The sequence below is a fragment of the Myxocyprinus asiaticus genome, chromosome 39 (assembly GCF_019703515.2).
Source record: "Myxocyprinus asiaticus isolate MX2 ecotype Aquarium Trade chromosome 39, UBuf_Myxa_2, whole genome shotgun sequence".
Lineage (NCBI taxonomy): Eukaryota > Metazoa > Chordata > Actinopteri > Cypriniformes > Catostomidae > Myxocyprinus > Myxocyprinus asiaticus.
In genome coordinates this window covers 40,184,076-40,210,276 of record NC_059382.1, presented here as the reverse complement: position 1 = coordinate 40,210,276, position 26,201 = coordinate 40,184,076, and the positions used below count along the sequence as shown (strand labels likewise).

The 26,201-nt window shown below is 41.6% G+C and overlaps 2 non-coding genes and 1 pseudogene across 2 annotated transcripts; all 3 read left to right on the top strand.

Annotated features, from left to right (window-relative positions):
- LOC127429994 (E3 ubiquitin-protein ligase TRIM16-like) overlaps positions 1–26,201 on the top strand; it is a 534,825-nt pseudogene that overhangs the window by 335,002 nt on the left and 173,622 nt on the right.
- trnat-ugu (transfer RNA threonine (anticodon UGU)) lies at positions 17,889–17,966 on the top strand. Its single transcript has one exon. It is a non-coding gene; the product is annotated as a tRNA-Thr (tRNA).
- On the top strand, positions 20,846–20,919 carry trnam-cau (transfer RNA methionine (anticodon CAU)). The gene has a single exon. It is a non-coding gene; the product is annotated as a tRNA-Met (tRNA).

Below are 26,201 nucleotides of genomic sequence, written 5' to 3'. Positions count from 1 at the left end.
GAGTCTAGGGACATCGAAGCACTTACCTGGCTCCTTGTGATCACCCCTGGAACAGCCTGGGACGGGGGAGGAAGAGGCCTGTCCTCGTGACCCGTGGAGGCTGTCATATCGGGGGTGGATTTGTGCCACAGCTGGGTGCTCAGGGGCGGAAAGGGCACCGCTGGAGCGCCAATCCTGCAAGATAAAGCCCGTGGACGGTAGTCGTGGTGACGACCGTACACAGCGGGTATGTGATCCAGGGAGGAAGGAAGCCGCTCTTTTGTTGAACTGTTGGGTACCGCAGCCACTTGGGCGTGGTGCGAAATCAAACAAAAAGGCAACAAAAGATTTTCCACCCGGCCCTCCACCGGGGGATGGAGTGGTCTTTTTACCAGCTCCAGGTGAGTGGGTTCCCTCGTCCCTGGGTTGCCCATCTCAGGGGCGCTTCGAAGACCTCCGTGGGTTCTTCGGTGCCGGCTGTGAGACGGCTGGCATCGGCTTCCTGCGGTGGGCTCCACGCCGGGGCCGGGCCGGAGGGGCGGGCTGCCGCGGAGCCGGTGCAGTCACCGCAGGGGGACACCCTTGGCGACGAGCAGACGGGGTGTGGGGTCTTGAGCCGCGCCGGGGCAAGATATGTCGGATTGCCTCCATCTGCTGCTTTACCGTCGAGAACTGCTGGGCAAAGTCCTCAACGGTGTTGCTGAATAGGCCCGCCTGGGAAATGGGGCAGCAAGGAACCGTGTCTTGTCGGCCTCGCCCATCTCGACCAGGTTGAGCCACAGGTGGCGCTCCTGGACCACTAGTGTGGCCATCGTCCGCCTGAGAGACCGCGCCGTGACCTCCTATAAGTCGGTCGCCGAGCGCAGTTCCTGCATCAAATCTGGGGCGGAACTACCCTCGTGCAGTTCTTTCAGTGCCTTGGCTTGGTGGACCTGCAGGAGAGCCATGGCGTGCAGGGCAGAGGCGGCTTGTCCAGCAGTGCTGTAGGCCTTGGCCGTCAGGGACGACATGAGCCTACAGGGCTTGGAGGGGAGCTTAGGGCATCCACGCCAGGTGGCGGCGCTCTGCGGGCATAAGTGCACCGCGAGCACCTTATCCACCAGGGAAATCGCCGTATAGCCCCTGGCTGCCCCGCCATCGAGGGTAGTGAGAGCGGGGGAACTGCAGAGTCGGGGTCGGGCAGTAAAAGGTGCCTCCCACGACTTAGTCAGCTCCTCATGCACCTCCGGGAAGAATGGCACTGGAGCAGGGCGCGGCTGGTCTGAGCGGCGCCGCGAGCCCAGAAACCAATCATCAAGCCGCGAGGGTTCAGGGGAGAGTGGAGGGTTCCACTCTAGCCCGACGCTTGCGGCCGCCCGGGAAAGCATGTCCGTCATTTCGGCATCGGCCTGTAACTGGGCGACCGTCCCCGAAGGGGGAAGCCCAGCTGAGGCTTCTGCATCCGACTGGACAAGCCCGCTCTCCGATGCTGCGCTCGAGAGCTCATCATCTTCGCGGGCTCCGAACAAGAAGCCAGACCTGCCGTGCGATGAGCCGGCGAACTCATCCGGAAGCCCGATTGGGGCAGATGAGCGTGCTGGGGAATGGGAGGTCCGCGGGGGGATACCCGGCAGAGGCGATCCCATTGAGGTCCCCAAATCGCCCCCAACGCCAGCCGCGCTGACCTCAAACCCGTAGGTAGGAGGACCAAGGCGGGGAGCCGCTGGGGTGGCTTGCTTCCTTACGAAAGCAAGCCGCGACCACAACGTTGCCATGGTCATGTTTTCGCAGTGAGAACATGAACCATTCATAAACGCTGCCTCCGTGTGGGTCGCGCCCAGACACGAAAGACAGCGATCATGACCATCCAAAGTTGAGAGAAAACGACCGCAACCAGGAATAACACACGAACGGAAAGGCATCTTTAGAAAGACACGTCTTTAAAAAGACGTTCTGTGTGTGCGCTCTTTTAGAGAAATATACTCTTTAAGAGGGGAAAAAGCTCTTTTAGAAAATATACTCTCTAGTTTTTCTGCCGAAGCGCCCAGGGGCATTCTCTGCAGTGCACCAGTGCAGAGGAGGGAGAAGCCGCTGAAATGCACCATCAGATCCAGCAGAGGTGAATGAACAGTGCTATTCAGCTCAATGAGCATGACCGTTCGGCTCCGAAGAGAAAATCTGAATGAGTGGTTGCATACCAGCTCCTTTTATACCTGTATGTTCGGGGGAGTGGCATGCAAATACCACTCGCTAATTTTCATTGGCATTTTATCAAAGACCAGAGGTATCTCGGGCTCCCAAGAGTGACCCCTAGTGTCACTACATCGACACCAATGTCGAGTGAGTGACAGATAGGGAACTGATTTTATAGAAGGTGATTCATTACACGGTACTGCATTTTTGTCAGAAGGACCAGATGAATAGTATGAGAAGGGTTGGTTTGAAAAACCTGCACGATAGCATTGGCTGAAAACAGATTGGTTGTTTTGGAATTAAGATAAATGTGCAATTGGAGTGCAGCTGCCCAGTATTGCAGAAGAGACACAGTATTGGGTACCCAGTGCCGACCACACATTTCATTGGAAAAATGGGGAAAAGTAGAATGGGAAAATGTAGGTCCTTGGGTAAAATGGTGCACATTCACAGACGATTGGGTAATGATGCAAAATTGTGAAGTGTGGCATAGCGCTCAGATGCAGAGTTTTAGAATAGAGTGTCGACATACCATCGAGACCTCGAGGGGCACTCAGATAGTTCAGGAAAATCGTGGACAGTATTCCCAAGCATTTGTCGCACTGGGGGAATTGCCCCCGAACTGGCTGAAGTGCCAAATGATTTATGGGCCCAAAGCAAATATGATGTAGGTCTGATAAAGAATGTTGAACTGGTTGTGATCACTCCAAAATCTTCGTACAGATCATGTAAAGAGCAATATCCTCTGAAATTGGAGCAAAGGAGGGTATTACCCGATTGGCTCAAGGGTACTGTGAAAGTACAGCAATATATAATGCAGCATTGAAAGAAACCCTTGAAAGCATCAAATTAAAAGGAGGAAGTGCACTTCTGCAATATGTAGACAATTTGATGATTTGCTGTACTGTCTTAAACCAGCTATCCTTCTTCCCACAGCTGATGAAGGAGAACAACATAAATAATAATAATAATAATAAACTTTATTTATATAGCACTTTTCAGGCATAGAGTGCTGTTCAAAGTGCTTTACATAAAAATTATATAGTCAAATATCAACAGCAACATCACATTCAAAAAACATGTGCATCAAACGTAAGTGATCAAAAAAAATGTTTTTGAAATGCAACACATACAAGATAAAATACCAAAACATATGAAGGACAAACATAATAATAAATGTAATCTGCTACAACACATATAATTAAAAAAAAACAAACATAAAAAAAAAAACAATTCAGAGTAACTAATTAAATGCCAGAGTAAAAAAATACGTTTTTAACTTTCTTTTAAAACTATTAAGTGTACTAGCTTCCCTAAAATCTAATGGTAGTGTGTTCCACAGTTTTGGCACATAATTTGCAAAAGCCGCACCACCGATTTTCATTCGTCTGTAACTGGAAACCTCCAATAAACCTGCATTTGATGATCTTAAGGTTCTTGATGGGATATAATTAACGAGAGAACTGGCAATATAATTAGGTCCTTGTCCATTTCGAGCTTTGTACGTAATGAGGAGGACTTTAAAATCTATTCTAAATTTATAGGAAGCCAGTGCAATGCAGCTAAAACTGGTGTTGTATGTTCGCTTTTTTTAGTTCTGGTTAGTAACCGAGCTGCTGAAGTCTATTAATTGATTTTTGTGGGAGACCAGTAAAAAGTACATTACAGTAGTCAAGTCTACTTGAGATAAGAGCATGGATTAGTTTTTCTGCATCTTTCTGGTTTAAAAAAGGTCTAATTTTAGCTATATTTCTTAGGTGAAAAAATGAAGATTTTGTCACCTTATTAATATGGGAGTTAAAACTTAAATCAGAGTCTAAAATAACACCAAGACTTGTAACCTCAGGTTGAACCCAAGGAGTCAATTTAACCAGATTCTGGAACAACATTTCTCTTTTAGTTTTAGGGCCAACTAATAGAATATCAGTCTTATTCTCGTTTAACTTTAGAAAGTTATTACTCATCCAATTATTTACTGCCATAAAGCAGGTAGTAATCGAATTAATAGTAGTATCATTTGGCTCAACAGAAATGTACAGCTGTGTGTCATCAGCATAACTATGGAAACATACATTGCTTTTTCTGATGATGTCACCAAGTGGCAGCATATACAATGAAAACAATAAAGGTCCAAGGCAGCTTCCTTGTGGGACTCCAAAGTGGGTTTCATGTTTCTCAGACACGTGTTCTCCAAGTTTAACATAAAAATGTCTCCCTTTAATATATGTTTTAAACCAATTTAATACACAGTCGGAAAGACCTACTAGCTTTTCCAAACGATTGATTAAAATATCATGGTCAATCGTATCAAACGCTGCACTTAAGTCTAAAATAACAAGAAATGAGACCTTTTATCGGAATTTATTCTAAGGTCACTAATTATTTTTGTAAGTGCAGTTTCAGTGCTGTGGTACGCTCTAAAACCAGACTGAAACTCCTCCATAATGTGATTATCTTCAAGAAAGGAGTTTATTTGTGCTGCAACTACCTTTCAAATATTTTACTAATAAATGGGAGGTTGGATACTGGTCTATAATTAGCCAGGACATTACTATCCAAATTAGGCTTCTTCAATACAGGTTTTACAATAGCTGTTTTAAAAGCCTCAGGGAAGCAGCCAGTCTGAAGATATGTATTTATAATATGCAGAACATGACATGAGACACTGTCAAACACCTGTTTAAAAAAAGTTGTAGGTACAAGGTCAATGCATGAGGTAGTGGAATTACAAGTGGTAACAATTTTACGAAGCTCGGTTAATGTTATACAGTAAATTCTCCCAAAGTTAAATCTCTATCATAAGATTTATCAACTATATTTACATCAGTGACAATGCTAGTTCTTATTGATAATATTTTGTCATTAAAAAACAAGGCAAGTTCTTCACATTTTGATGCAAAGAATTATTGAGGAGTGGGGGCAGTATTTACTAACTGATCAATTACAGAGAATAATATTCTGGGATTACCAGAATTCTCTGTAAAAATCTTGAAGAAATAATCCTTTCTTGCCAAAAGTAGTGTTTTATTATAAACAGCCATTGCTTCTTTATATATATTATAATGAACTGTTAACCGTGTTTTTCCATTTTCTCCATTTTCGTTCAGCAGCTCGACAACTTCTCTTAACTTCTCTCACATTGTTTATGTTTAACCATGGGGAAGTTTTAACAGAAGATCTCTTTTTGACCTTTAATGGAGCAATAATATTTAAAACAGATGACAAAGTATTGTTAAATTTTTCAACCACTGTATTTAAGGAACAGTCATTACTATAGAGGTCAGACAGTCTTACTATATCAGTAAACTTTACCACAGCCTCATCATTTAAGATTTGCTTCTGAGTCATTGATTCCTCTCTAGCCTGTATTAAAGTTGCGTTAACACTGAAGAACACACAAAAATGATCTGAAATGGGTAACAGATACAGAAATATTCTCAATATTTAATCCTGTTGTTATTACAAGGCCTAATGTGTTACCATGATGATGAGTGGCTTCATTGATATGTTGAGTAAGTTTGAAACTGTCCAATAGACTCATGAGTTCCCTAGCTTTGGTGTCATTCTCTCTATTAATATGAATATTCAAATCTCCACTCAGAATTATTTTATCAAATTTAATAATACCAAGTGAAATCAGCTCTGATAATTCCTGGAAAAATGCTGAGGCATGTTTTGATGTCCTATATAAAACAATGATGAGCACTGATAATTCTCCTTTAAGCTCAAGAGCAAGATATTCAAACATTGCAAACTCACCCAGATCAATGTCATTACATACAAACTGCAAGGAAAAAGTAACTGCAAACCCGCCACCCTTCCTGTTTTGTCTAGCAGAATGATAGAAATTAAAATTAGGAGGACAGACCTCATTTAGCGTTGCTGCGCCAGTAGTGTTATTTAGCCACGTTTCAACTAAAAGCATACAATCCAAATTCTTTTCATTTATCAGATCGTTAATCAGAAAAGATTTATTAGGCAATGATCGAACATTAAAAAGAGCTAATTTTAGTTGTAGAGGTTTCAAAACAAGAAGGGTAACTAAAGATGACTGAACCTTAACATGTTTAAGATTATTAGTACATACATTTGATGATTTATGATTTTTACGATATGTTTGATCATGCCACCTACTACTTAAAATCACCGGTATATTTGAGGAGATGGCATGGGACCTGCCTCATCTCTGGTGAACACTTGAATAATGATGTCTATGATGAGTGGACTGACTTAACTTCAACGTCGCAGCTCGAGCCAAGTCCATACTTGGTGGACATGCATAAGGGGGAGAAGAGTGGCATTGGATCCATGACTGAGAAAGGGACATTCTTTGAAAACTTTGGGTAATGTGGGATATAGGGTCAGGCAGGGGTAAAGAGACAGAAATCCGCCTACAGGCATCTGCCTTCACATTTGTCAACACCTTTTTAAACAAGTGTGGCATCCCAAGGACATGATGCAGGTTAGCACCAAGTAATCTGGATTCATTGGTATTTAGATGGATCCCATCTTTTTTTAAATGATTTTTGCAATTCCAAAAGATGTTAAAACTTAATTCCACGAGCAGGGCATGCTGCTATGAGCCAGGTGTTAAGACTAAATGTTTTGATTCCTTTCCCTGCATTTGGAATGGGGCCTGAAATAAATATGTGTTGTAGCTGACTTTCACTCAGTTTTTTTAATAGCATAGAAAAGTCTTTTTTTTTTTTTTTTTTTTTTTTAACTCAGAGCCAGTTTTCATTCGCAAGATATTGAAAGACCCAGCATGAATTATAATCCTCATATTAGTCGGACATGTAGAGAGGATAGTCAGTACTAATTCTGTTAATTCTCTGACAGGTGTATCAACCAATGTCAGAATTTCAGTCTTTGCCATTTTCACATACTTGATTATTGAATCTCCAATTAGCAGAGTATCTGGCTTATTAGTTGTAGACTTAACATTATTTCTTCTGATGGTCCTCTGCTTAACAGTTATTTCTGGACTATTTCTTATATTGCAATTATCTTCAGGACAAGTATTATGATTGCTTTCCCTGGGTTCAATATCAGTATTCACTTCTTGATCAGTCAAAATCAATGGATCACACCTGTTGTGTACTGAAAGTTCAGGTAATGGAGTAAGCATTAATGCTTTCTTGTTCACTCTCCAGTTTGATTTCCCTCCGTGTCGAATGACGTCAGACCAAGTCTTAGCTGGAGTTGACACTTTTGGTCTTGCACCAATACTATGCCAGTAAGAGTCATAAACATCATCACGGAGCACTGGTTTAGAAGTCTCCATTGCTAATCCAGTTTCATTAGGACATATCCAATCCGTATCAGCCAAATCCATGACAGAATGATCGGCATTTGCTGTAGTTCCATGTATAAAGATCTGCGTGTGACCATTTGCATCAGGTAGCTCAGCACCTTGTATAGTAGCAGCTACAGAATCAATGAATTGCTCAGTCTCACGTATTTGAAACAGCGTTCCGATCTTCTTTTCAAGTTGTTATTTTCTCAATCAATCGTTCACAGTTCCTGCAACTCACTGATTCAATTTTTCTCTGAGCTAAATATGATGTAGCATCCATGTTATCATGAGGGTATTTTTTCAGCCGCCTGGATTCCGGAAGATGACTGTGTAGCTGCAATAACTACTTTTTGTTTCCATAGGCCAGAGTTGAGTACCAGCAAAAGTGTCTGATTGTAAATGTGAGGATCACACCCAATCATCTCACCTAATTTCACAGGGGAATTCCAGAGCAGAAGCAGCTGCCAAGAGAGCTGCTCAACAGGAATTCACTAACCACTCATGTGTTTTACTCCTTCACACTGACACACACACACCCCAAGCTGACCTAATTGATTTACAGGGCAGAGCTACATCTTAAGAGAACACAGCTTGGAAATGGGCCCAGTGTGTGTGTACAGAGGGCATATGGTTTGGGCCAAATGGGAACCCATGCTTACCACAACATTTCAAATCCCAGTGGTGCCTAAAAGGCATCTCTCCTTAAGTACCAAATTATTCTATTTTTATTTCAGATGTGTTTGTTTGATGTTATTCAGGATTTGGTTTACAATTTAGGGAGTTGTAAATAGACCTTTGAAACTTGTGATTGAGTAAGTCGTTTGATGTTTACAAAGAATGCACCTAATCTGATGGTTTCTGTGAGAGATTGGGAGGGGCATGCATCTGATAGAATACAGTATTTTACTAAATTCTTAAATCTTACTTGTGATTTGACTTTGCTGAAAGGGAATGAGATTGTTTTACCAGCTGCATTGAGACCTCTTGAATGATACCAAACATGTATGATCAGAAAACCTTTTACATTACAGAACAGGATAAGTCATAACTTAGATTTTGGTGACCCTAAAGTGACCTGAGGGGTGAGAGGGAGCTGATGTGAGTGAGATTTGCATTTTATGGTCCTTAATCAGTAGGGAGTTTTGTCTCAGGTGGAGATGCTCTTCTGTGTGAGAGTTTTATGATGTTGGCTTTTGGGTGTAGACATCCTGGTGCCAGCCTTACAATTTCCTCCACTTGGCCCCCGGGGACAATTCCAGAAAAGTCCCTGTGGGGTCATTGTGTCTTACTTTTTAGTTTTAGTTTTTATCTCAGTCACTGAAGTGTGTGCAGTTGTAATGGGCTAAGAGCCAGGGCAACTTCTGTTGACCTTCTCATGGATCGGATGAGGTACCGGAAGTAACAGCACTGGGCCAGTGTAAAGGTGAAGATTAGAGCACAGCCCACCATGCATCCACAGATTATCCAGTCCCACCAGGTGTAGGCATACATTGCTGAGCATGTAGATGAACTGGAAAGGATTTGTGCAGTCTTTCTGGCCAGGTTTGTCTCTATCTGTGCCTGGGTGAGGTGATATTCCATCTGCAAGATGATTCTTTGTGCCAGGTCCATTGTGTCCGCCACAGCATGTGCGCTGTGCTTGTAGAACGTGTCATCTCACCAAGGGGAAATTTCAGTGTCCAGTGTTATCCTCCCTAAGATGTTGATCTGACCCTTAGAAAAGTCCTCTGTTACCTCCAAGCAAAAGGGGCGATTGGCAGGACAGGTCAGTCCTCCATAAGTGAAGGAATTCACCTCACTGATGACACACCACTGAGTATGTGACACCTGGACAGCGTCAGAATGGCCATGCAATGACATTTATGAGCTTAGTGTCATTGGGAGAAAAAGGTTGTAATGTGTTACAGGTGCAAATCACACAGTTATGCATTTCATGACAACATGTGCGACTGATAAACAAGGTCTCAGTACCCTTCATGGTCATGTATCCAGTAAGGTGATCCCATTTTACTGTCTGAATTTTCAATAGCATGCTAATCGGGCGTATAGTAGTGGAATTTGGAAAAGCTTGATCTGGATGGATTAAAGGAAAGGTGGCAAGAATCCAAGGCAATCAGAACATTCATCACCAGTATACGTCATTACAGTGGATACTTGGTGTGAATAAATTAAAGGAAACACACCACAAATTCAGCATAACTAGTATTTTCATCAGTGGTATGCATCATTCAGCATATAGTAACAATAATAATTCTTTGATTGTGGAATCACAGTTACAGACATATATAATAATCACAGTGCTTATTCAAAATGATCCAATGCGTGTGATTTGCTGGCTAAGTCACAATCGATGATACATGTCTATTTTCAAAGTATGTAGTGGATCAATAGAAGTGTCTGCACTTCATATCATCCACTTCTTATTATGTTTGGATTGTTATTAGCGATGTGTTGAAAACCAGGGGCCCTCTGGTTTGCAACCATGCCAACGACAATCAATCGGTTAGATTTATATGTTGGTGGAAATGTTGAAATTTGGTTGGCAAGTTTGCTTCAATTAGTAATTAAATCATTGATGTGTGACTGTAGCCATGCACATGTCCCATGTACATTACAGTGTGTCAAATAAGTTGAAGGTAGTGCATGTCATGTGTGCCATAATTATAACTGTTTTATGGAAACAGGTTCGTAATGTTGTATATGTGAGAGGCTATGTGTATACGAGAGGCAGGCCAGATCTTCAGTGGATTAGTACTTTCAGAATCTAGGCCATTATTTTGTTCCATGATGTGTAGTGGTTGAGCCTGGCTAGTTTTACTTCAGTACCAGGTCAAGATGTCATGAAAGTGTGTGCTCTGTATGTTCATGTCTGGGAGATGGGTGGAACCTGTTCTAGAACAACTGGTGTTTCACAATTTGGTTCCGGTGCTAAACCGGGAGGCCATATAGCTATTTTTGTTTGTGTAGTGCTTTGAGGTGTAAATGGCCCCTTTAGATTGCCTTCGTACCCATCTCCCACATGGCCAATCCGTTGTCCTGGCTTGACACTCAGAGGAGAAAAACAGAAAACCGTTTCCACATGATTTCCGTTACTGACACACACACACACACACGCACACGCACACACACACAAACACACACACTATGAAAATAGGAACTGAATACTAGCTGTGAAATGTCAGCTTGCTTAAATATATTTACAGAAAGGTCAACTTGAGAGGTCAACTTTTCTCACAATGCCCACTTTGATCCTGGAAGGATCACTCAGAATCTCAGCTGACTTTGACAGTATGTAAGCGTACATAATGAAGCATATCAATATTATGTAGTTTTCGTCCCTCCTCTGGCCCTCCTAATTCTTAAGTTCCCGGTTAGGCACTGGTGCTGCATGTTCAGCTCTTCCAGTACTTTCACTGTTCGCTTTCGAAATAGCTCTCCTCAGGTGCAGGTTTCACATGGCTTGCATGTTTCCACTGTGGTTGAAGATCCGTTAGCACTCCGGTTCTGGTCACCACGTAGCTGGGCGCAGATACTTTGGCACCCCAGCTTAAACACCTGATCAGAACCTGTTGACAAATGGGTGAGTAGGACTATATGCAGGCAGAGGGAGAGAGAGAGAGAGAGATATCACCATTTATGGAATTTAATGTCTTAATGAGGGAATCCACTTATTCTGCAATCACCACTTCCATGTCACCTGTGGAATGAGAGCCATGGGGTCGGGAAAGGCCTACCCATTAGTATTTCAAGTGGAAAAAGCTTAGGTAGAGTATGGTGACATTCTGAGCTCAGTCAACACAGCCGGCAATACATCAATCCATGTTCTTCCTGTTTCAGTACAGGTCTTGTGTAGACGTTCTTTCAGAGTGTGGTTAGTTCTCTCCAACATACCTGTGGATGATAAGGTATGTTAAAATGCCAGTTTATGTTTAGTTCTTTTGCTAAGATCTGTGTTACCTTTGAAGCAAACGGTGTGCCATTATCACTTTCAATGACCGACGGGATACTGGTATTATTTCTTAGCTAAAATTTTAACCATGGTTTTAGCATTTTTCCTCGCACACTGGAAGGCTTCCAACCAATTGGAGAAGCGGTCCACAATGACTAATAATATTTTATTGTTTCGACATGGCGGCATGTGTATAAAATCAATTTGCAGATGTTGGAATGGTAATTCCGGATGCAGTAACAAGTCGTGTTTTATAGGCATATGTCTGTTATTCTGTGCACACGTTAAACATGAATCCAGGATTAAATTTACAGCATTCCCTACCCCGTTTATGCAATAAATTTAATTAATCGACTGGATTACCTTTTCTTTTGACACATGAGGTATAGCATGATAATGTCGGGAAAATACTACTATGGCTGTTTTTGGTAAAGCTAGGCGCCCTTGTTTGTCTCGTAACAAATTATTTTGATCTGATTTTACTTCATTAGAGGCCTAATGTTGGAGATCAGATTCAGATGGATTTGCCTGCAACAATTTGATGTCAATATCTCTGACTAAAGTGGATTGCATCATCGAAACAGTTTCATCAGCTTGATTTAGATCAGGGCTTACCACAACTTCCTTTTCGCAACCTCATCAGCTAATCTGTTTCCCCTTGGCTCCTCAAACTCTCCTGTCATGTGTCCTGCAACTTTCATTACAGCCAATTTAGCAGGCATCGATTTGCCCTCAGCTGTCTTAAAATCTCTTTCTTCCCACATCACGGCAAAATTGTGCACCACCCCTATGCATATTTTGAGTCTGTGTTTATATTGATTGATTTGTCTTTAGCCAGTTGGCATGCTCTAATCAATGCAAACAACTCAGCTGCTTGTGCAGATTTGTATAGAAGCGAATATTCTTTGATAATGCGATTTGGAAGTTCAGTTACAGCATAAACACACCAGTATACAGCATCATTCGGTTTTGTACATGACCCATCTATATACCAGTGATCCCCCTCCTCCAGGGCGGACGAGAAAGCATCCAGCCTGCAAGGGGTGGATGCATGCAGATGATCCAAGCAATCATGTGAGTCATCAGAAAACTGGCCATTGGTTAACAACTTATGCAATAATAAAGTTGGACCACGCACAACGGAGGTTGGTTTAATAGTCAGATTAGCAGTAGCCAACAAAATAGACTCATACCCTGATCGACGCTGTGCTGTCATGTGTTGTGTAGTAATATTATGCATAATTGCTCCTACGTGATGCGAGGTGTGCACAGTCATAGGGTGTGAAAGAACAATGTGTTCTGCATTTTGTACCATCAATGTCACAGCAGCAACTGCCCGCAGACACGCAGGGAGGCATTTGGCGCTTCGACAAGTATGCCACCGGTCTATATGTTCCACCATGGGACTAGGCGAGGATCGCTGCTGCTGTGCCTCCAGCCTCATGCACATACAGATGGAAAGGTTCACCATAGTTTGGCAGACCTAGAGCTGGTGGGAAACTTAGACTGTTACGCAAGTGCTTGAAAGCCATGTCCATTTCAGCAGTCCATTTTATGGGCTCTTCGGCCCCTGAGAGTGTGGCCTCTCTCAATATCTTGTCTTACAATGAGCAGTTCGGGACCCAGGCTCGACAATAATTAACTAGGCCCAGAAAACTTTGCATTTGGGTCTTTGTTGTCGGAAGCTGAATGGTGGTTATTGTTTTGACTATATCTGTGGTGAGACGAACTGTTGACCCAGATAGTCATGACCCAGATAGTCAACTCTCGGTTTCACGCATTGCAGCTTGTCTTTTGATGCCTTGAAATCAGGATGTCGTCAGCGTATTGCAGCAGACAGGTCTGTGGTGGCAGTTTGGTGTTTTTCAAAGTAGCGTGCACTACAGCAGAGAACACAGCAGGCGAGTCTCTAAATAATTAATTTTCCACAAATCTTGTATTAGTTGCCATGTACCATTAGCCTTTTTGACAGGATTGATTTGTGCATTATATAGTGAATTGGTTAGTTCAATATACCTTGTGACAGCAACCGTTGTATTATTGGACCAATACCTTCTTCCTTTTCTTTTGAGAGTGGGTACTGTTTGCAGTATACTGGTATGTTAGACCGAAGTTTAACCACATATGGCCTAATGTCAATTAGGCAAGCCTCATCTTGTTGGGCGATCCACAATGCTGAGAGTAGTTCCTGTTTCACATCAGAAGACTTCACAGACATTGACGTTCACGTCCTGTACACACAGACTGAAAATGCTGAGGGGAACATGAATTTCAAAGAGTTAGATTCAAATGATATCTTGGCACCAATTTTGTGCATCACATCACACCCCAGTAAGCAGAATGAAGAGTCAGGTAGAATGACAAAATCATGCATTTTAAGCAGAGTCGTCTGTGGAGGTAACGGGCAGTTTTGGTGTCATTTGACATTTCACAGGGACGCCATTAATTCCCACAGAGTTTATGGTGCGTCCCGTAATCGAGCCTTCATAACGATGCCCTGCCAGGGAACTTTTAGAAGCGCCAGTGTCTACCAAGAACGTATAGGGTTTATTATCAACATACAACTCAGTAAAGGGCAAGGAAGAATCGCAAAACAGAAGGTAGAAAATATAACAAGTGCTCAGTACTCTGCGGGCATCCCTAGTGCGGGGTCCATTCTGTTGGATAAGCAGGCGCAGATTGCTCTGAGGGCCTTGCTCATATATCGATCTTCAAATGAGCCTTCTCTAGGGTACGGATCTAATTGTGCTTTTTTTTTCTCTCTGACCACCCAGCCAAATTGCTGATATATGGCTCGGTATTATAACCTTGATTATTATGAAACATCCATTGTTTTGGTGTTTCGTCCAGTAAAGGACGGCTTATCTCCTGTCCCACCATGTCACCACAGTATGAAAATTCAGGTATGTAGTGGTTAGTCAAGAGGAATGAAGCAAGTTATTAAAAATGCTATCCGGATGGAGAACAGGACAGCAGACCAATATCAATTTTTTTCTGAGAATATAATCTCCTTCCTATTCAATCCGAATAGGGCAATCATCCACTCCACTGAGGAGGACATCCAGAGAAATTTGACCTTGAGATTGATCTCCTTCCTATTCACTGTATCTTTCAAAATAGGGAAAACCTGACTATAGTCGTGAACTTGAGATTAAAAATCTCATTCTTATTTGTCTTTCAAAATAAGGAAAACCCAACTAGTCATGAATTTGAGATTAAGATTCTCCTTCTTAGTTATCTTTCAAAATAAGGCAATCGTCAACTCTACAAAAGAGGACTGCCACCTATAGTTGTGACTGAGATCAGAATCTCCTTCCTATTTATCTTTCAAAATAAGGCAATCGTCAACTCTACAAAAAGAGGAATCCCAACTATAGGCGTGACCGTCAAACTCTCTACCAAATTTTGCGTGTAATATTTCAGCAGACAGTAGTTCTAAAACATTTTATATAATCTTGTCCTACCTGTCTGGAAATATCCCACTTCTGACACCAGGGCTGTTAGGAATTTTCAGGATTGGCCCCTAAGTATCAAATCAGGTCTGCAGCCGCTGTCTCGATTCGGATCCTCGCGAGGGGAGAAATGAATGACACAGACACTTAAGTATGCATCAGAGATTTCTCGTACTTTATTGTTCAGCACAGCATTATATATCTTTGTAAGAACAGGAAAAGCAGTACACTAACTACATTATCCAATGATATCAGTCATTACCTTATTTGAAAAAGACATACATACGTACATACATACATACATACAGATTCTGCATTAATTATGTAAATTAAACCAAATTTTCTAGAATAGAAGAGTGATGTTCAATTTTTGACCTCGGACACTCAGAGGAGAAAAACAGGAAACCCTTTCCACATGATTTCCGTTACTGACACACACACACACACACTATGAAAATAGGAACTGAGTACTAGCTGTGAAATGTCAGCTTGCTTTAATATATTCACAGAAAGGTCAACTTGAGAGGTCAACTTTTCTCACAAGTATAAATAAAAATAATTGTATTACTGGTCTCTGGAGGTTTTCTGGAATGAGATATTTGTCTTCTCGCTGCTCTTTTGAGAATACATGCCTTTGATTTGGCCCTGTATCAGATGCATGAGCATGTGCATTTTATGCACAGCAACAGGTCAGGCTGAAAGCCTTTGATGGACATGTTGTTGCTCCCACCCAATGAACTGCAGGCGCATACCTACATGGGTCAAATTTCTGCTCAAGCTGCAGAGCTTTTGCGATTACAGTATGAAACTGAATGCAATTTTCTTGAGTTAAGATGTCACTAGGTGTATTCTCATGCAAATCTATTTGAATATGAAAAGGTTTCAGGGGGCTGGGCAGTGTCAGAGGTGATGCTATGCGCAAAGAAAATTCTTCAATTTCAAAGGCCTAATGAAGTTCTTCAGTCTTTTTAAAGTTACTGAAGGTTAATGCTAATTGTGTAGAACTACTGAGAGTTTGGTAATTGTGTAAAAATTACTGGTAGTCACATGGAATTTGACTCGGTATGGTAACTGCAGCTATATGGCAAATAGCACAGTGTGCCATATCAGAGACAAACATATCTGACATAGTAGTAGCACATTCAGCTTGAAACTGATTAACAATTTCAAGAGAAACATGATTACAGTTATTTCAACTTTACACAAGACGAAAAGTCTAGAATGCCCAAAGCATTTACATCCTCTAACCTTAGTGTTTCTTTTAACACTTACAGCAGGAACAGTCAAGTGTTTTCAGAAATAAACTGCATTAGCCTATGTGTACATGTATAGTGCATCCGGAAAGTATTCACAGCGCTTCACTTTTTCCACATTGTGTATTGTTACAGCCTTATTCCAAAATGGATTAAATTAATTATTTTCCTCAAAATTCTACAAACAATACCCCATAATGACAACGTGAAAGGAGTTTGTTTGAAATCTTTGCAAATTTATTAAAAATAAAAAACGAAAAAAATCACATGTACATAAGTATTCACAGCCTTTGCCATGGCACTCAAAATTGAGCTCAGGTGCATCCTGTTTCTACTGATCATCCTTGAGATGTTTCTACAACTTGATTGGGGTCCACCTGTGGTAAATTCAGTTGATTGGACTTTATTTGGAAAGGCACACACCTGTCTATATAAGGTCCCACAGTTAACAGTGCATGTCAGATCATAAACCAAGCCATGAAGTCCAAGGAATTGTCTGTAGACCTCCGAGACAAGATTGTATCGAGGTACAGATCTGGGGAAGGGTACAGAAAAATGTCTGCAGCATTGAAGGTCCCAATGAGCACAGTGGCCTCCATCATCCGTAAATGGATGAAGTTTGGAACCACCAGGACTCTTCCTAGAGCTGGCCGCCCGGCCAAACTGAGCGATTGGGGGAGAAGGGCCTTAGTCAGGGAGGTGACCAAGAACCCGATGGTCACTCTGACAGAGCTCCAGCGTTTCTCTGTGGAGAGAGGAGAACCTTCCAGAAGGACAACCATCTCTGCAGCACTCTACCAATCCAGCCTGTATGGTAGAGTGGCCAGACGGAAGACACTCCTCAGTAAAAGGCACGTGACAGCCCGCCTGGACTTTGCCAAAAGGCACCTGAAGGACTCTCAGACCATGAGAAACAAAGATTGAACTCTTTGGCCGGAATGGCAAGCTTTATGCCTGGAAGAAACCAGGCACCGCTCATCACCTGGCCAATATCATCCCTACAGTGAAGCATGGTGGTGGCAGCATCATGCTGGGGGGTTGTTTTTCAGCAGCAGGAACTGGGAGACTAGTCAGGATCAAGGGAAAGATGAATGCAGCAATGTACAGAGACATCCTTGTTGAAAACCTGCTCCAGAGTGCTCTGGACCTCAGACTGGGGTGAAGGTTCATCTTCCAACAGGACAACGACCCTAAGCATTTAGGTGACATTTACCCATTTTTTTTATTTTTCACTGGGCAAGTACAAGACTATAACAACAGTTGCCACTGTGGCTTAGCAGGTCATAGTGCCTGTCTTGTAAACAATAGATTCTGGGTTCAAGTACTAGTGTTTACTAAAATGCTTTTACAGAGAAGTTAGAACTTATGTGAATGCTAACTTTTATTTGTTAGCTGTTATTTGCCCCTTTGTATTTTTGGCTTGAATGACACTATGTAATTACAACAGCTGGCACAGTGGCTTAGCTTGTGAAAGTGCATGTCTTGTAAACAGGAGATTTTGGCTTCAAAACAGGCTTTGGCAGAGAAGCTTTAAATGAAGTGATGGCTTTTCTGCAATTGATATCTGGCATTTGTCCCTTTTAGTTTTTCACTTGCACAACATCAATTCACAAAAGCAGTTTGAACTGTGGCTTAGCTTGTCACAGCATCTGTCTTGTAAACATGAAATTCTGGGTTCAAATCCCGGTGGTGCTTATTTGTCTTTTGTAAACAAGTTCAAACTTATGTGACTGCTATGTTATGTTATTTGCACCTTTCTGTTTTGACTTGTGCAACACCAAAATAACAGCAACAGCTGTGGCTTAGCTGGTGAAAGCGCCTGTTTTGTAAACAGGAGATCCTGGGTTCAAATCCCAACAGTGCTTAACATGCTTTGGCAGAAAAGATATAACTTTAGTGATGGCTCTCCTGCATTTTATAGCTGATGTTTACCTCTTTTTATTTTTCACTGGCAAAACACAAAGCTATAACAGCTGTTGGAAATGTGGCTTAGCTGGTCACAGCGTCTGTTTTGTAAACCGGAGATCCTGGGTTCAATTCCTTTTGGTGCCTAACAGACTTTTGTAAAGAAGTTCAAACTTATGATAATGTGCACATCTATTAGCTGTTATTTGACCATTTGTGTTTTTGACTTGCACAACACCATGTAACAACTGCAGCTGGTGTTGTGGTTTAGCTGGTGAATGCACCTATCTTGTAAACAGGAGATCTTGGGTTTAAATCCCAGTGTTACCTAACAGGTTTTGGCAGAGTAGTTATAACTGAAGTGACAGCTGTTCTGCAATTGATAGCTGGCATTTGCTCCTTTTTGATTTTCACTTGCACGACATCAAGTTTCAATAGCAGTTGGAACTGTGGCTTAGCTGGTCACAGTGCCTGCCTTGTAAACAGGAGATCTGGAGTTCAAATCCCAGTGGTTACTAAAAGGCTGTTACAGATAAGTTAAAACTAATGTGAATGCTGACCTGTATTTGTTAGCTGTTTTTTGCCCCTTTGTATTTTTGGCTTGAATGACGCTCAGTTACAACAGCAGCTGGTACAGTGGCTTAACTGGTGAAAGTACCTGTCTTGTAAACAGAATCAGAATCAGAATGAGCTTTATTGCAAAGTATGCTTACACATACAAGGAATTTGTCTTGGTGACAGGAGCTTCCAGTGTACAACAATACAAAAACAGCAGCAAGACAGATAATAATAAAAAAATAAAAACGAATTATACACATACGTAAAGACACACACATACATACATACACACATACACATGGGTAGTGCAAATCTAATACAATCTGTTATGTACAGTGTAAATACAAATCTGTTATGTACAGTGCAAATGTTTTTTTGTTTTTTTCTCAGAGGAATGAAATGGCAGAAGAGGTTGGATGTGTTGGATAAATATAAGAAAGACTAAACTGTGTATTGCACATAGTTATTGCTCAATGGGGCAATTAACTGTTCATGAGATGGATAGCCTGAGGGAAAATACTGTTCCTGTGCCTGACGGTTCTGGTGCTCAGAGCTCTGAATCATCGGCCAGAAGGCAACAGTTCAAAAAGGTAGTGGGCAGGGTGAGTGGGGTCCAGAGTGATTTTTACAGCCTTTTTCCTCACTCTGGAAGTGTATAGTTCTTGAAGGGGGGGGGGGGGGCAGGGGGCAACCAATAATCCTCTCAGCAGTCTGAACTGTCCTTTGTAGTCTTCTGATGTCTGATTTCATAGCTGAACCAAACCAGACAGTTATTGAAGTGCAGAGGACAGACTCAATGACTGCTGAATAGAACTGTATCAGCAGCGCCTGTGGCAGGTTGAATTTCCTTAGCTGGCGAAGGAAGTACAACCTCTGCTGGGCCTTTTTCACAATGGAGTCAATGTGGGTCTCCCTCTTCAGGTCCTGTGAGATGGTAGTGCCCAGGAACCTGAATGACTCCACTGCTGCCACAGTACTGTTTAGAATGGTGAGGGGGGGGTCAGTGTTGGGGTGTTTCTCCTAAAGTCCATAATGATCTCCACCGTTTTGAGCGTGTTCAGCTCAAGGTTGTTTTGACTGCATCAGACAGCCAGCTGTTTAACCTCCCTTCTGTATGCAGACTCAGCGTCATCTCGGATGAGGCCGATGACAGTGGTGTCATCTGCAAACCTCAGGAGCTTGACAGAGGGGTCCTTGGCAATGCAGTCATTGCTGCTGCCTGTCTGTCAGAAAGCTGGTAGTCCACTGACAGATAGACATGGGAACAGAGAGTTGGTGTAATTTATTCTGGAGTATAGCTGGGATGATGGTGTTGAAAGCCGAACTGAAGTCCACAAAAAGGGTCCTTGCAAATGTCCCTGGTCTGTCCAGATGTTGCAGGATATGATGCAATCCCATGTTGACTGCATCATCCACAGACATGTTTGCTTGATAAGCAAATTGAAGGGGATCTAGAAAGGGTCCAGTGATGTTCTTAAGGTGGGCCAACACCAGTCTCTCAAATGATTTCATGACCACAGACGTCAGGGTGACAGGTCTGTAGTCATTAAGTCCTGTGATTTTTGGTTTCTTTGGGATGGGGATGATAGTGGAACATTTGAAGCAGCATGAGACCTTACACTGCTCCAGTGATGTATTGAAGATCTGTGTGAAGATGGGGCCAGCTGGTTAGCACAGGATCTAAGACATGCAGGTGAAATGCCATCTGGGCCCTGTGCTTTCCTTATCCTTTGTTGTCAAAAGACGTGGCTCACGTCATCTTCACAGATCTTAAGTGCAGGTTGAGTAGCAAGAGGGGGGTTGAAGGAGGTGTTGGTTTTTGTGTGATGTGAAGGTCAGAGTGGGTGTGGGGTGTGAGATTTGGCCTTTCAAATCTACAGTAGAACACATTCAGGTCGTCAGCTGGTTGTTGGTCCACCACAGGGTTGGGGGCAGGAGTCTTGTAATTTGTAAGGAGATCCTAGGTTCAAATCCCAGTAGTACCTAGCAGGTTTTGGCAGAGTAGTTATAACTGAAGTGATGGCTTTTCTGCAATTGATATCTGGCATTTGCCCCTTTTTGTTTTTCACTTGCACGACATCAGCTCACAACAGCAGTTGGAGCTGTGGCTTAGCTGGTCACAGCATCTGTCTTGTAAAAATGAAATTCTGGATTCAAATCGCAGTGGTGCTTACCAGTCTTTTGTAAACAAGTTCAAACTTATGTGAATGATGACCTGTATTAGCTGTTAATCGCTCCTTTGTGTTTCTGATTTGCACAACACCATATAATAGCAACAGCTGGCATTGTGGCTTAGCTGGTGAACGCGCCTGTTTCATAAACAGGAGATCCTGGGTTCAAGTCCCAGCAGTGCCTAATATGCTTTGGCAGAAAATATATACATTTAGTTATGGCTCTCCTGAATTTTATAGCTGACATTTACCTCTTTTTGTTTTTCACTGGGAAAGCACCATGCAATAACAGCAGTTGCCACTGTGGCTTAGCAGGTCATAGTACCTGCCTTGAGAACAGGAGATCCTGTGTTCAAATCCCAGTGTTTGCTAAAAGGCTTTTACAGAGAAGTTTGAACTTATATGAATACTGACTTGTATTTGTTAGCTGTTATTTGCCCCTTTGTATTTTTGGTTTGAATGACACTATATAATACAACAGTTGGCACTGTGGCTTAGCTGGTAAAAGCACCTGTTTTGTAAACAAGAGATCCTGGGTTCTAATCCCAGCGGTACATAACAGGTTTGGCAAGGTAGTTATAACAGAAGTGATGGCTGTCCTGCATTTAATAGCTGTCATTTGCCCCTTTGTGTTTTTCACTTGCACGACATCAAGTTACAATGCCAGTAGGAACTGTGGCTTAGTTGGTCACAGCATTTGTCTTGTAAAAAGAAGATCCTGGGTTCCAATCCCAGTGGTGCTTGCCAAACTTTTGTAAACAAGTTCAAACTTGTGTGAATGCTATGTTATGTTATTTGCTCCTTTGTGTTTTTGACTTGTACAACACAACATAAAAGTAACAGCTGAAGCTTAGCTGGTGAAAACCCCTGTTTTGTAAACAGGAGATCCTAGGTTCAAATCCCAGCGGTGTCTAACAGGCTTTGGCAACTTAGTTATAACAGAAGTGATGGCTGTCCTGCATTTGATAGCTGTCATTTGCCCCTTTGTGTTTTTCACTTGCACAGTATCACGATACAGCAGCAGTTGGCACTGTGTCTTAACTAGTCACAGCGTCTGCTTGTAAATAGAAGATCCTGGGTTCAAATCCCAGTGGTTCCTAACATGCTTTAGTAGTGAAGATATAACTTCAGTGATGGCTGTCCAGCATTTTATAGCTGACATTTACCCCTTTTTGTTTTTTCACTGGCAAAACACCAAGCTGCTACAGCTGTTGGCACTGTGGCTTAGCAGGTCAAAGTGCCTGCCTTGAGAACAGGAGATCCTGCGTTCAAATCATATTGCTTACTAATAGGTTTTTAATTCTAAGATAGAACTTATGTGAATGCTGACTTGTATTTGTTAGCTGTTATTTTCCCCTTAGTATTTTTGTGGCTTAGATGGTCAAAGTGCCTGTCTTGTAAACAGGTGATCTTGTGTTCAAATCCTAGCTGTGATTAACATGCTTTTGCTGAGAATATGGAAACTGGTGGCTTTTCTGTGTTCTCAAGCTGTCCTTTGCTCCTTTGCATCTTCTCAGTCACACAACACCTACTTCCACCAGTGCTGGCACTGTGGCTTAGCTGGTCAAAGTGCCTGCCTTGTAAACAGGTGATCTTGTGTTTAAATCCCAGTGTTGCTTTACAGGTTTTGACAGAGAAGTTATAACTGAAGAGATGGCTGTTTTGCCTGTTCTGTAAACAGGAGATCCTGGGTTCAAATCCCTGCAGGGCCAAATAGTCTTTGTCAGAGAGGTTATGACTTAAGTGATGGCTGTTCTGCATTTGATATCTGGCATTTGCCCCTTTTTGATTTTCACTTGTACGACATCAAGATACAACAGCAGTTGGAACTGTGGCTTAGCTGGTCACAGCATCTGTCTGGTATACAGGAGATCCTGGTTTAAAATTCCAGTGGTGCCTAACAGACTTTTGTAAAGAAGTTCAAACTTATGTGAATATGCACATCTATTAGCTGTTATTTGACCCTTTGTGTTTTTGACTTGCACAACACCATGTAACAACAGCAGCTGGTGCTTAGCTGGTCACAGCTTCTGCCTTGTAAAAAGGAGATCTTGGGTTCAAATACCAGCAGTGCCTAACAGGCTTTGTCAGAGAACTTATGGTTGTCCTGCATTTGCCTGTTTTTGTTTTTCACTTGCACTACATCAAGTGACAAAAACAGTTGGAATTGTGGCCTAGCTGGTCACAGCTTCTATCTTGTAAACAGGAGAGCCTGTGTTCATAGATGATCGGGCAGAAGCAATAGAGTTATAGATATTTTCAGTCTTACATGAAAAATAGTTAAGAAACTCATTGCACTGCTCAGTAGTAGAACAATTATCATTTCTGATAGGTTTAATAAGATTGTTAATTGTTCAAAACAAAACACCAGAGTTAGAACCACTACTGCTGATGAGAATTGAATAGTATGCTGTTTTAGCAATTTTAAGAGAATTATGGTAATGAGTTTGATGTTGCTCAGACATTAATCTATGAACTGTCAAACCAGTTTTCCTGTATTGCCGCTCAAGTTGCCTGCCAAGAGCCTTCAATCCACGTAACTCAGATGTATACAATGGAGATGATCTCTTAAAAGAAACAACAAGTTTTTTCAAAGGTGCAAAGTCATCCAATAACGATGTTAACACATTATTATATTAGTCAACCAAAGACATGACTGGTAGATCCCCAATGGTATGAGTGAGAAGGTCATGATCAATGTCTCTGATTTTCCTAAACAAATAATATGTTAATTTACAGTCTGCAATGAAGGAGGAATCAAACAGAAGGTAAGAAGCTTGTGGTCACTTATACACACATCCGTACACTCAAGTTGGTCAATATCCACACCTGAGGTGCAAACCAAGTCAAGTATATGACCGTGTTCATGTGTCAGAAAGTTAACACATTGAGTGAGGTTAAAACATTCTAACACATCCATAAAACTCAGAGTACTATTACAATTTGCATCATCTACATGAATATTAAAATCACCAGTTAAAAGAATAGCTGAGCAGGTTGCACTGGTAAGTGTCAACAACTCGGTAAACTCAGAAAAGAACACCGGGTATAGTTTGGGAGAACGATAAATATTTAAAACAAGAACTGGTGAAGGACCATTCAGTTTAAATACCAAACATTCAAAAAGATGAAAAGCAAGGCATCATAACTTCGGTAAATAGAACATCAAATCTGTGAATGACAGCAAGTCCACCACCTCTACCGGTGGATCATGGCCAGTCAATGTAAGTGTAGCCTGGCTGATGCCAAGTCTCACAGAGGCAGAGAAAATCCAGTTTATTGTCCATAATAATGTCACTGATGGAGGCAGCTTTATTGTTTATAGAACAAGTGTTCAGTTGTGCAAACCTTATTGTCTTGAGATGAACTCCTCCACTAGATGCAGTATGCTTCTGAGGATAAGAGAGATTAGCAGAGCAGACACCACATGAAGTTAAATAGCGATGATCCGTGCATCGGCGAGACCATATCGAGTTGATACCAGCGGCGCTTGTACGAAGATTCCGAAGGGAACCCTGATGAACATATTTTGGCCAGCGTAGAAGATGTTGCGATTTAACTGTATCCAACACAGAGGTATCAGGAGGCAAATGGTGTTCAAGGTAAAAAAGTTCATCCTCGGAGTATTCCAACATGGCAAATTCCAAGTGTTCAAGAAATTTCTTGCCGTACACTCCACATAAAAATCACTAAACAGATAAAAAATGGACAGCAAACCTGCATATTGTCAGCGAGTAACACTAAAACACACTAAACACGAATAATAAAATGTTAAAACAGCAAAAACATGGGTGGAGAAGCAGCAACCAAACTGCGCCAGCGTCCTCTCCACCATAACTTTCTTTCCACTTTATTTGAAATAAAATATAACATGTAAATAAATGAATTACATGTTATTTATAGAAAATGCTGTGAATGGTTATTTGATAGGGTTATTCAAAATGGCATCGTGTTTTTTGTATTTCTCTTTCCGAAACTGGCTTCATGGTACAGGCCACTGTATTTGCCCCTTTGTGTTTTTGGCTTAGCTGGTCAAAGCACCTATCTAGTAAACAGAAGATCCTGGGTCAAATCCCAGCAGTGCCTAAAAAGTAGTGAGCAGAATCTGCCTTTATTCCATTTAAAGAACAAAAATCTGCCAACATTCTTAGAGAGATATTAGAAAACCCAAAGATATGGATTTTCTTACCATGCAGTTTATTCAGCATTGTATTGGAACTTTTGAAGAGTTTGCCTAGTCCCCGAAAAAACACAGTGGTTACAGCCAGCGACACCATTCAAAAGAAGGCTCTGTGGCGCTCACATCAACCTGTTAGTCGAGCCCTTTTTTCATAGTGACATCCAGAAATGGCCCAGTCATCGCTACCAGGACTCTATGAGGAATTTACCAATCAGGCATGTATCACTACCCGGTTTCTACGAGAAATCGATCAATCAGCGGAAGAGCGATGTTGCAGCGGGTGTTATAATAAACATTTCGTTTGTTGCATCGTGTGTTAAAATAAGTGCTTTATCTGTTTTGAGGTTATTAATCTAATTTTTCTTTTTGAGATACTGTTGAAACAGAGATAAGTGTTCTTTCTTATTTTATTTTTTTTTAAATACATGTATACATTTATAGTACTTTCAGGATGGACATAATTTATTGTCCCAACATATATACTCAAAACAAATAGTAAGGAACATTTGAATTTTTGTCAACGCTATAAAATTGTTTGACCTTCATTTATATATTATTGTATTTGCGAGTACGCATTAACTTTACATGAACAAATTACTGTTTGCTTTATTGCATGTTACAGTTTGTTAAAACTTGTTTGTTTGCTCATCTACCTTTGCGTCATTTTGCGATGTTTTAGTAATAGGGACTAGATATTTTATTCAGTGTTATACCTACAGTATGGTAGGATACAATAGGGCTAAAGGCCCCCCGGGGTAAAAGACGCCTTTGATTTTATTTTCTCCCAAAACACTGAATAGCTTCAAAAACTACCACAGGAATTTCCTAAACACCTGTTTGTCAATATACATCGCAAAATATTCCTGATCCATGAGATAATTGTGTGTAATGTCTAAAGTTTGATTTTGAGGTTATTTGATCTAATATTTAATCATTTTTACAATGTTGTAAATGTATGTAACTAATTAATATCCTGGAAATTATCACATTTATTTTTAGACAAAATACTTATTTGTTATTTTAAATATAGTTCAACGTGATTGTATCAGAATCAGAATGAGCTTTATTGACAAGTATGCTTACACATACAAGGAATAGCCTGAGGGAAAAAACTGTTCCTGTGCCTGACGGTTCTGGTGCTCAGTGCTCTGTAGCGCCGGCCAGAAGGTAACAGTTCAAAGAGGTAGTGGGCTGGGTGAGTGGGGTCAGGAGTGATTTTTCCAGCCATTTCCCTCACTCTGGAAGTGTACAGTTCTTGAAGGGAGGGCAGGGGGCAACCAGTAATC